This window comes from Oncorhynchus gorbuscha, linkage group LG04, assembly GCF_021184085.1.
Source record: "Oncorhynchus gorbuscha isolate QuinsamMale2020 ecotype Even-year linkage group LG04, OgorEven_v1.0, whole genome shotgun sequence".
Classification (NCBI taxonomy): Eukaryota; Metazoa; Chordata; class Actinopteri; order Salmoniformes; family Salmonidae; genus Oncorhynchus; species Oncorhynchus gorbuscha.
Window position 1 is genome coordinate 33,757,281 of NC_060176.1, and position 7,319 is coordinate 33,764,599.

At 41.0% G+C, this 7,319-nt stretch overlaps 1 long non-coding RNA gene across 2 annotated transcripts; it reads right to left on the reverse strand.

Annotated features, from left to right (window-relative positions):
- Window positions 1-438: 438 nt before the first annotated feature.
- Window positions 439-6,620, reverse strand: LOC124033196. Of its 2 annotated transcripts, XR_006838331.1 has the most exons (5): window positions 6,574-6,620; window positions 3,960-4,121; window positions 3,508-3,792; window positions 1,466-2,631; window positions 439-1,044 (listed from the first exon to the last, which is right to left on the reverse strand). It is a non-coding gene; the product is annotated as an uncharacterized LOC124033196 (long non-coding RNA). The 2 variants fall into 2 exon arrangements; XR_006838330.1 differs by lacking the exons at window positions 439-1,044; window positions 1,466-2,631 and having other exon boundaries at window positions 2,643-3,792.
- Window positions 6,621-7,319: the final 699 nt, after the last annotated feature.

Here is a 7,319-nt window from a genome sequence, read left to right on the forward strand (position 1 = left end):
TTTTTTTGCTGATGGACAATCCTGTCTGAAACTTTCATAATATCAATTATTTTGGGACACATCAATTAACATTGGCTGCAGTATTCCTGACTTACTAGGTAGTCATGCAATAAACATTTTGGATTATTCCCCTTAAATTAATGATCTTTAAATCAAATCGTATTTATCACATGTGCCGAACACAACAGGTGTTACAGTGAAATGCTTACTTACACGCCCTTCACCAACAATGTAGTTTTTAAAAACTACAGAAAAGAAAAGTACATAATTAAAGAGCATCAGTAAAATAACAATAGCGAGGCTATATACAGGGGATACCGGTACAGAGAATGTGCAGGGGCACCAGTTAGTTGAGTTAATATATACATGTAGGTAGAGATATTAAAGTGACTATGCATAGATAGAGTAGCAGCAAATAGTCTGGGTAACCATTTGATTAGATGTTCAGTAGTCTTATGGCTTCGGGATAGAATCTGTTTAGAAGCATCTTGGACCTAGACTTGGCGCTACGCTTGCCGTGCGGTAGCAGAGAGAACTGTAGCTGTGGCTCCACTGGCAATACCAGCCTAGGAATGCTGAAACCCCCAAAGTGAAAATGAAAACCTTCCCCATGGTTAAAGGGTATGTGTTCCCCCCTGAAAAACGGAAGGGGGGGACATTAAAGTCCATAAGTAACACTTATTGGAGAACACAATACTCTAAGTGAAAGTAGTTTGGGATTTAATTGATCTATTAAATTCTTAGGGGGCCCATGGAAGAATAAGGCTATAAAATGCGTGATGAGGTGATATTTTATTGATGTGGGCCGTGTTACTTCAGTGATCATGGTTTTGCATCTAACCTTCCACCTCCAGAAGCCAGTCCCTCCAGAAACATATGACTCGTTTCTCTATTGCTCTTTGATTGGTGCCAGGCGGGGAGCGCTCTGCTTTGAAGAGAGAAGCTATGTCTTTGGCCAAAAGAGGTTTCTCAGCGTAGATGAAGAGGCTTGAGTGTCTATTCATATAAGGCAGGAGACCTAGACACTTCAGACCCTCTTTGAATCTATAAAATAAAAAAAAGTAAATGAATTTGCCCTGAAGAATTTAACTAAACTTGAGATTAATTAGACATATGGAAACTCACTGCTCAAGAGCATCCCGTATCCTGCTTTCTAAGTAAAACTTTGTGGTTGACTCCACCAGGGCATCCCTCTCTAATGTACGAATGTATTGCACTGGACCTAACATGACCGCTTCCGGTGACAGTTTATGCTAACTGGATTTTAGATTGTTTATTGAACTGTGTTTTAGGACAAATTAGCAAAACAATAAATTGATTATCACTACCCTTAAAAAAGATTGACTGCCAACAAAAGGAAACCAAATCCATGTGGAAAAGTATTCATGAACCAATACCAATTTTTTTTTCAAACTTAGTGCAAATTAACAGTATCATAACATTCATCACAGCATAAAGTACTTACCTTTTCCAACTTCTCTCTGAAGTCATATTCCGCAATTTCTTTCAGTTCTGGCACAGGAGGTTGTTGGCCACACACTTGCCTGTATAGCCTCTGAAAAAATGTGTCTCTACACCCCCATGTACCAGACAGACAGCAATCAAGCGGCCCACCTGCTTGTATACACCATCATAGAGTGCTATCACACAGAAGAAAAACAGTAAATAAAGGACACATTACATACAAAAATCTAATGTCTTACTCAAGTTATATTTATTGCCATAAACAAATGTGTTTTTGTTGGTGTTAAAGTGTAACTCACCTTGAGAGTTGCAAGAAAGGCATTTTTGCCAATCAGGTCCCTCAAATATTGCAGAGGAATGGATAGCACTCATTAGCAGCAGGAGAGGACCACCCTCTCTTGAGGGACCACCCTCAGCTGCCCCTTTTCTGTCAGTATCCCAAAAAACCATGTCTATTTTTGCCTCTGGACTAAAGCGGGCTCTCTTAAAGCCTCTCATTGCAAAATCATAAATGTTGTCAATCATCACGTTAACTTGGTTGGCATCTCATTAACTTCAGCAGTGTTTGGAGGTCAACACAACAAAAAAAAAGACATTCAGAATAGCAAAGCTCAGATACTTCCCACATTTCATCTGTAATAACAAGACATTGAATTATTTACAGGGAGGACTTACTCATTGTCCTCAACATCAACAGAAGAGTGTGGTGAAGGTGGACAATAAGCCTCAGGGAATGGTGGAGGGGAGGCCACAGGAAATGGTATAGGTGGAGGGGGCCACAATAAGTGGTGCAGAAGATGGGGGGGGCACAGGAATAGGTGCTGCCACAAGTGTAGCCTTGTTTGTAGAAGTCGTCTGTTAAATGTCATTTAAACATTTCACAAACATTTCAAGAACATGGAGAAAGCAATAAAGCTGTCAAACATAATGTGATTGCGTTCTAAAAATGATTTACAGAAAATGTAATCAATGTGTAGGTCAAGAAGACATTTTAAGGATGCAATGCATGTAGCTCTATTTTAGATATATAATATTTTCACTATGTATACATTCAACAAGCAGACAGTGTTGTTTTCTCCTCCATGGTCCGTCCTAACTCTGGAGGGAACGCCATATCTGGAAACAGCATTCACGAAGCAATCCATTACTGTACTGCTGCGATTGTTGCTGGAAGCATGGAGAAACAACAAGACCCATCAATTTTTTATTTGACCTTTATTTAACTAGGCAAGTCAGTTAAGAACAAATTCTTATTTTCAATGACGGCCTAGGAACAGTGGGTTAGCTGCCTGTTCAGGGGCAGAACGACAGATTTGTACCTTGTCAGCTCGGGGATATGAACTTGCAACCTTTCGGTTACTAGTCCAATGCTCTAACCACTAGGCTACCCTGTCACCCCCCAATGCCACCATGTATGACTATCCTCCACCTAAATCAGAAAATACAGCACTGGTTGATAGAAAAGCTGAAGACACATTAAATATACAAACATCACCATCCTCCTGTACCGCTTAAATGCTGCATCAGGTTCCTCCAGTATATAACAAAGCAGCAGACCAAATATTACATTCACATCCAAAATGTGGAACAATGTTAATGAACAGTCTACCTCGGATCACAACTATAAGTACTTCCATTAGCCTTTTAAAGGCTACAACAAGGGTTTGTTCTAGACTGTTTCCTGCAGCGGAAGATGTGTGATTACAATACCTACTTCAATTAGGAAAAATAACCACGTTTATATTGATGAGCCAAGAGGACAGACTCTCCTGTTGTTCACACTTACTGTTTTTGCCTCCGTATGTACTCAATATAAGCATGTTTGTTAATTTCATGATGCAGATATTCTATCAATCACAGAAGTAGCAGAAACACAATAAAACAATTATTATCCACATGAGTGACATATGGTATCAGGAGCCATTGCTTACTGAACTGTTAGTTGTTGATGAACAAGTTGTTGATGAACAATTTGAGGTGTTACAATGTACAACTTCTCACCAGTGATATAGATAATTGTTTCTATGACCAAGATATATCTACCTTATCAGTTTGTGGTTTCCATCAAGGTGCCATAACGAGTTTGGTACAGCAACATGGTATGACCTTCTATGCAGCCTCTGCGACATGGCTCTAAGGGAAGCCGCCCTCGGGTTAACACGGAGCATGCTGTCCCTCACTCTGCGTCTCTGCACCCAGAGCTCTTAATTGTGATCGAACAGCCTCCGCTCCACGTTTGTCGTTCCCAGCCACCAGTTCTTAATCTTTTCATCCGGAGCCAAGTCTGACATGTCAGAATATAATGGTGCATGTGACAGATTGAAGTGTCTGGGAAACAAAGTAACAATGGACAGGGATGAGGTAATACATAACATCAGAGTCATTTTAAAGTCCTGTCTTGATTGTAGTCATTCTAAATTGTTTGATTGGTAAGAAACTGGAAACCATGCATCTAAAGTCTGTAGTTTATAGCATTACTCCCAAGCACAACTGACCTTAGACAACGTTTGACTGTCGATCAGGACACATGTAGAATATCTGCCATCTGAGACACACTGAAACCACAGGATATCAGAAACCTCAGTTGCTCTTGAGTGATGGCATAACAAGGTGCACCTCTAGCTCCTCTCCAAGTCCGAGAAGCACAGTAACTGGAACTTGTTGTAAGAATAATACACTGTGTTTAGGGTACTTAATGTATTGTGACACAGCCCACCCCTCTCATTCCAAAAACACTTTTACATTATAGTAACTGTCACAAATTGTGGCCAATTAACATTTTTATAATATTGGATTTTAAATCCAAGACATAAAAAGAACGAATAGAATGGGCAGCAGGAGAGCAAAGAGTGAAAAAATGAAAACAACCGTAAACCCAACCACACCCAACATTTATCTGCCTCCCCATAGCCCACTCAAGGCTCCTCTGCATGGTTTCCATTTTGCAAGACGACAGTTTTTGAAAATAGAGACCATGGATGGGACTGCGATTCCTGTTCAAACAGTGCCATAGTCCTAACGTTAACGTTCCTGGTTTATGTCTGAAGGTGTTCATTTCTACATCATAGGCTTAGATGAAATATTCATATTTCAAGGGGTATTCAAAAGTAATATCTGTGCTGTTGGAAAGCTGATATGTTGTAGATATTAGCAAAGTTTTTACAGGGTTGTCCTAGGACAAATGAGCTTTGTGAGCTTTGAAAATATTTTCATGCGATTTGTGAGCTAGCGCAGCTAAGGCTAGGTAGCATTGAAATTATAGCTAGCCAGCCAGCTTGCCTGAAGTTTTAGACCTTCAGTTGTTGTTGCAAAAACATGTTGTTTTTTTCCCCCTTTTCTCCCCAATTTCGTGGTATCCAATTATTAGTAGTTACTGTCTTGTCTCATCGCTACAACTCCCGTATGGGCTCGGGAGAGACGAAGGTCGAGAGCCATGCGTCCTCTGAAAACACAACCCAACCAAGCCACACTGCTTCTTAACACAGCGCGCATCCAACCCGGAAGCCAGCCGTACACCAACCCAACCAAGCCACACTGCTTCTTAACACAGCGCGCATCCAACCCGGAAGCCAGCCGTACCAATGTGTCGGAGGAAACACCATACACCTAGTGACCTGGTCAGCGTGCACTGCACCCGGCCCGCCACAGGAGTCGCTAGAGCACGATGAGACCAGGATATACCTACAGGCCAAACCCTTCCTAACCCGGACAACGCTCAGCAACTACCTACAGGCAGCTGCTTTATGGAAACAAATCCATTGTGATTGAATTATAATAGCTACCGTGGCCAGATAGCTAGGCTTGGAGGAGGCATTTACAGACTGGTTGAAATGTAAGTAATTATTACCCAGAGGAAAATGGGGGCCGGTCATGGTTTTAAAATGTCACTTAGGGGGAAGGTTTAATATTTTAAAATATTAATCCAGGGGAGGCTCATTTTTTTAAATGTATTTTTCTAGGCAAGTCGGTTAAGAACAAATTCTTATTTACAATGATGGGCTACCCCAGCCAACCCCTAACAACGTTGGGCCAATTGTGCACCTCCTATGGGACTCAAACCGGGACTGTAGTGACACCTCTAGTACTGAGATGCAGTCCCTTAGACCATTGAGACACTCCGGAGCCCGAGTGTAATTTGTTATCGATGAAATGTCAGCATTTGGGAATTTACATACTGAATTTGACTATATGTGTAACTTTCGTGTAGACCCGTTTTCTCTCGCTCTCTCTTACTCTCCTCGCTTAAGCCCGGCTGGGTGGGCACTTTTTACTTTATATTGGCTGTTCGATCAGTCCCTCTTTGTGCTTGGCGTATCCAGAACATGGTGTGTATCTGGTGAATAAAATAGTGCTTGTGGTGATGATGTAGGGAGCTAGCAGAAATGCTGCATTCAGAACAACTGGGAACTCTGAAATATCTGAGTTCCGAGCGTTCAAGACAACTAAGAACTTGAGAAACAAACGAATTCCGACTGTGAAAAACATAACATTTTGAACGTTCATCCAACTGCCACGGTAGAGGAGACTGGGCACCATAGTTAATAAGATATTAGAATTTGTTGCATTTGCCTTATGCTGCATTAGACATGGGACGCAAAACCCGTCATACTAATCGGCATAGCCGGCCAAGAAAGCAATAAAGACAGTGTGGCAAATGCAAGCCAGTGAGAGTTGTGCGGAAGGTTACTATGGTGATTTCAGTAAACAAATAGCGTAAGACATCATCCAGTAGAAAACATTGCTACAGCAGACGACCACATTTGAAATATTTTAACTTGGCGCCAAGTCCCGTCTATTTGTAGCGCTGAATGTAATTTGCCGTCGTTCTCTCACTGAAAACAACGAAATTCGGTTTTATCGTTTACTTCGTGGCATCTGACCGCAGTAGTCATGTGGTCACCATAGCAACGTATACCATCGCGCTGGCTTGCTTTTGCTGTCAAAATTCTTTTGCTTTCTTGTTCCGCTATGCTGACTGATATGACGGTTTTTGCGTCCCTCGTCTAAATGCAGTATAAAATACAGAAACCAAAAGAACTGGGACGTTTTCATTACGCCGAATCTTCTGCAAAACATTTCTTAAACGGAAGCAAATGGAGCGGGACCTACCTGAATTTGTCCAATATAAACTATCGTTTTGTTCTGTTTGCTTCCGGTTGGTTGGGAACGGTAAACGGTTTTCGTAATGAATACGCCCCTGACTGGGAGGAGAGAGAGAGCGCGTGCTATGGTGTGATCAAAATACGATATGATATGAGTAGCCTGCTTATGTACATTTATGGACCTTGTAAACTCTCGAGAATAGACCAATAACTGATCCAAATGGTTGGATAATCAGGCATAAGATGGTAGCTACTCCCTGTGTAAGGCTCCATTCTTGTGTATTTTATTTTATTCCTCGTGTTACTATTTTTTTCTTATACATATGACAAATACAATTTTATTTGTTTTTATGCAATTATTTCAGCATTCAAAAAGGATGCTTGAGCGGTTATTGTCTTGCTCTTCACTGAATCCGAGGGCTAATATCAGTACTATGCATGCCAAGAGAGACGTCTCTCTTGGTAAAAAGTAAAGGTGACTGACTGCAGCACTTTTTGTTTTAATATAAGAAGCAAATGTGTTAAATTCTAAATTGTTTCCATAGTCACAGTACACACACACTTACCCCACCAGCTATGTGTGACATTTTACATATATGTAGTTCTGTCCTTAATCTGTTCTTGTCTATTAATTATGTAATGTTTCATGTTTTGTTTGGACCCAAGGAAGAGTAGCTGCTGCAATCGTCACAGCTAACAGTGATCGTAATAATACATAAAATAAAAAAAATAGCAGATCTTTGCGTGCCCAAC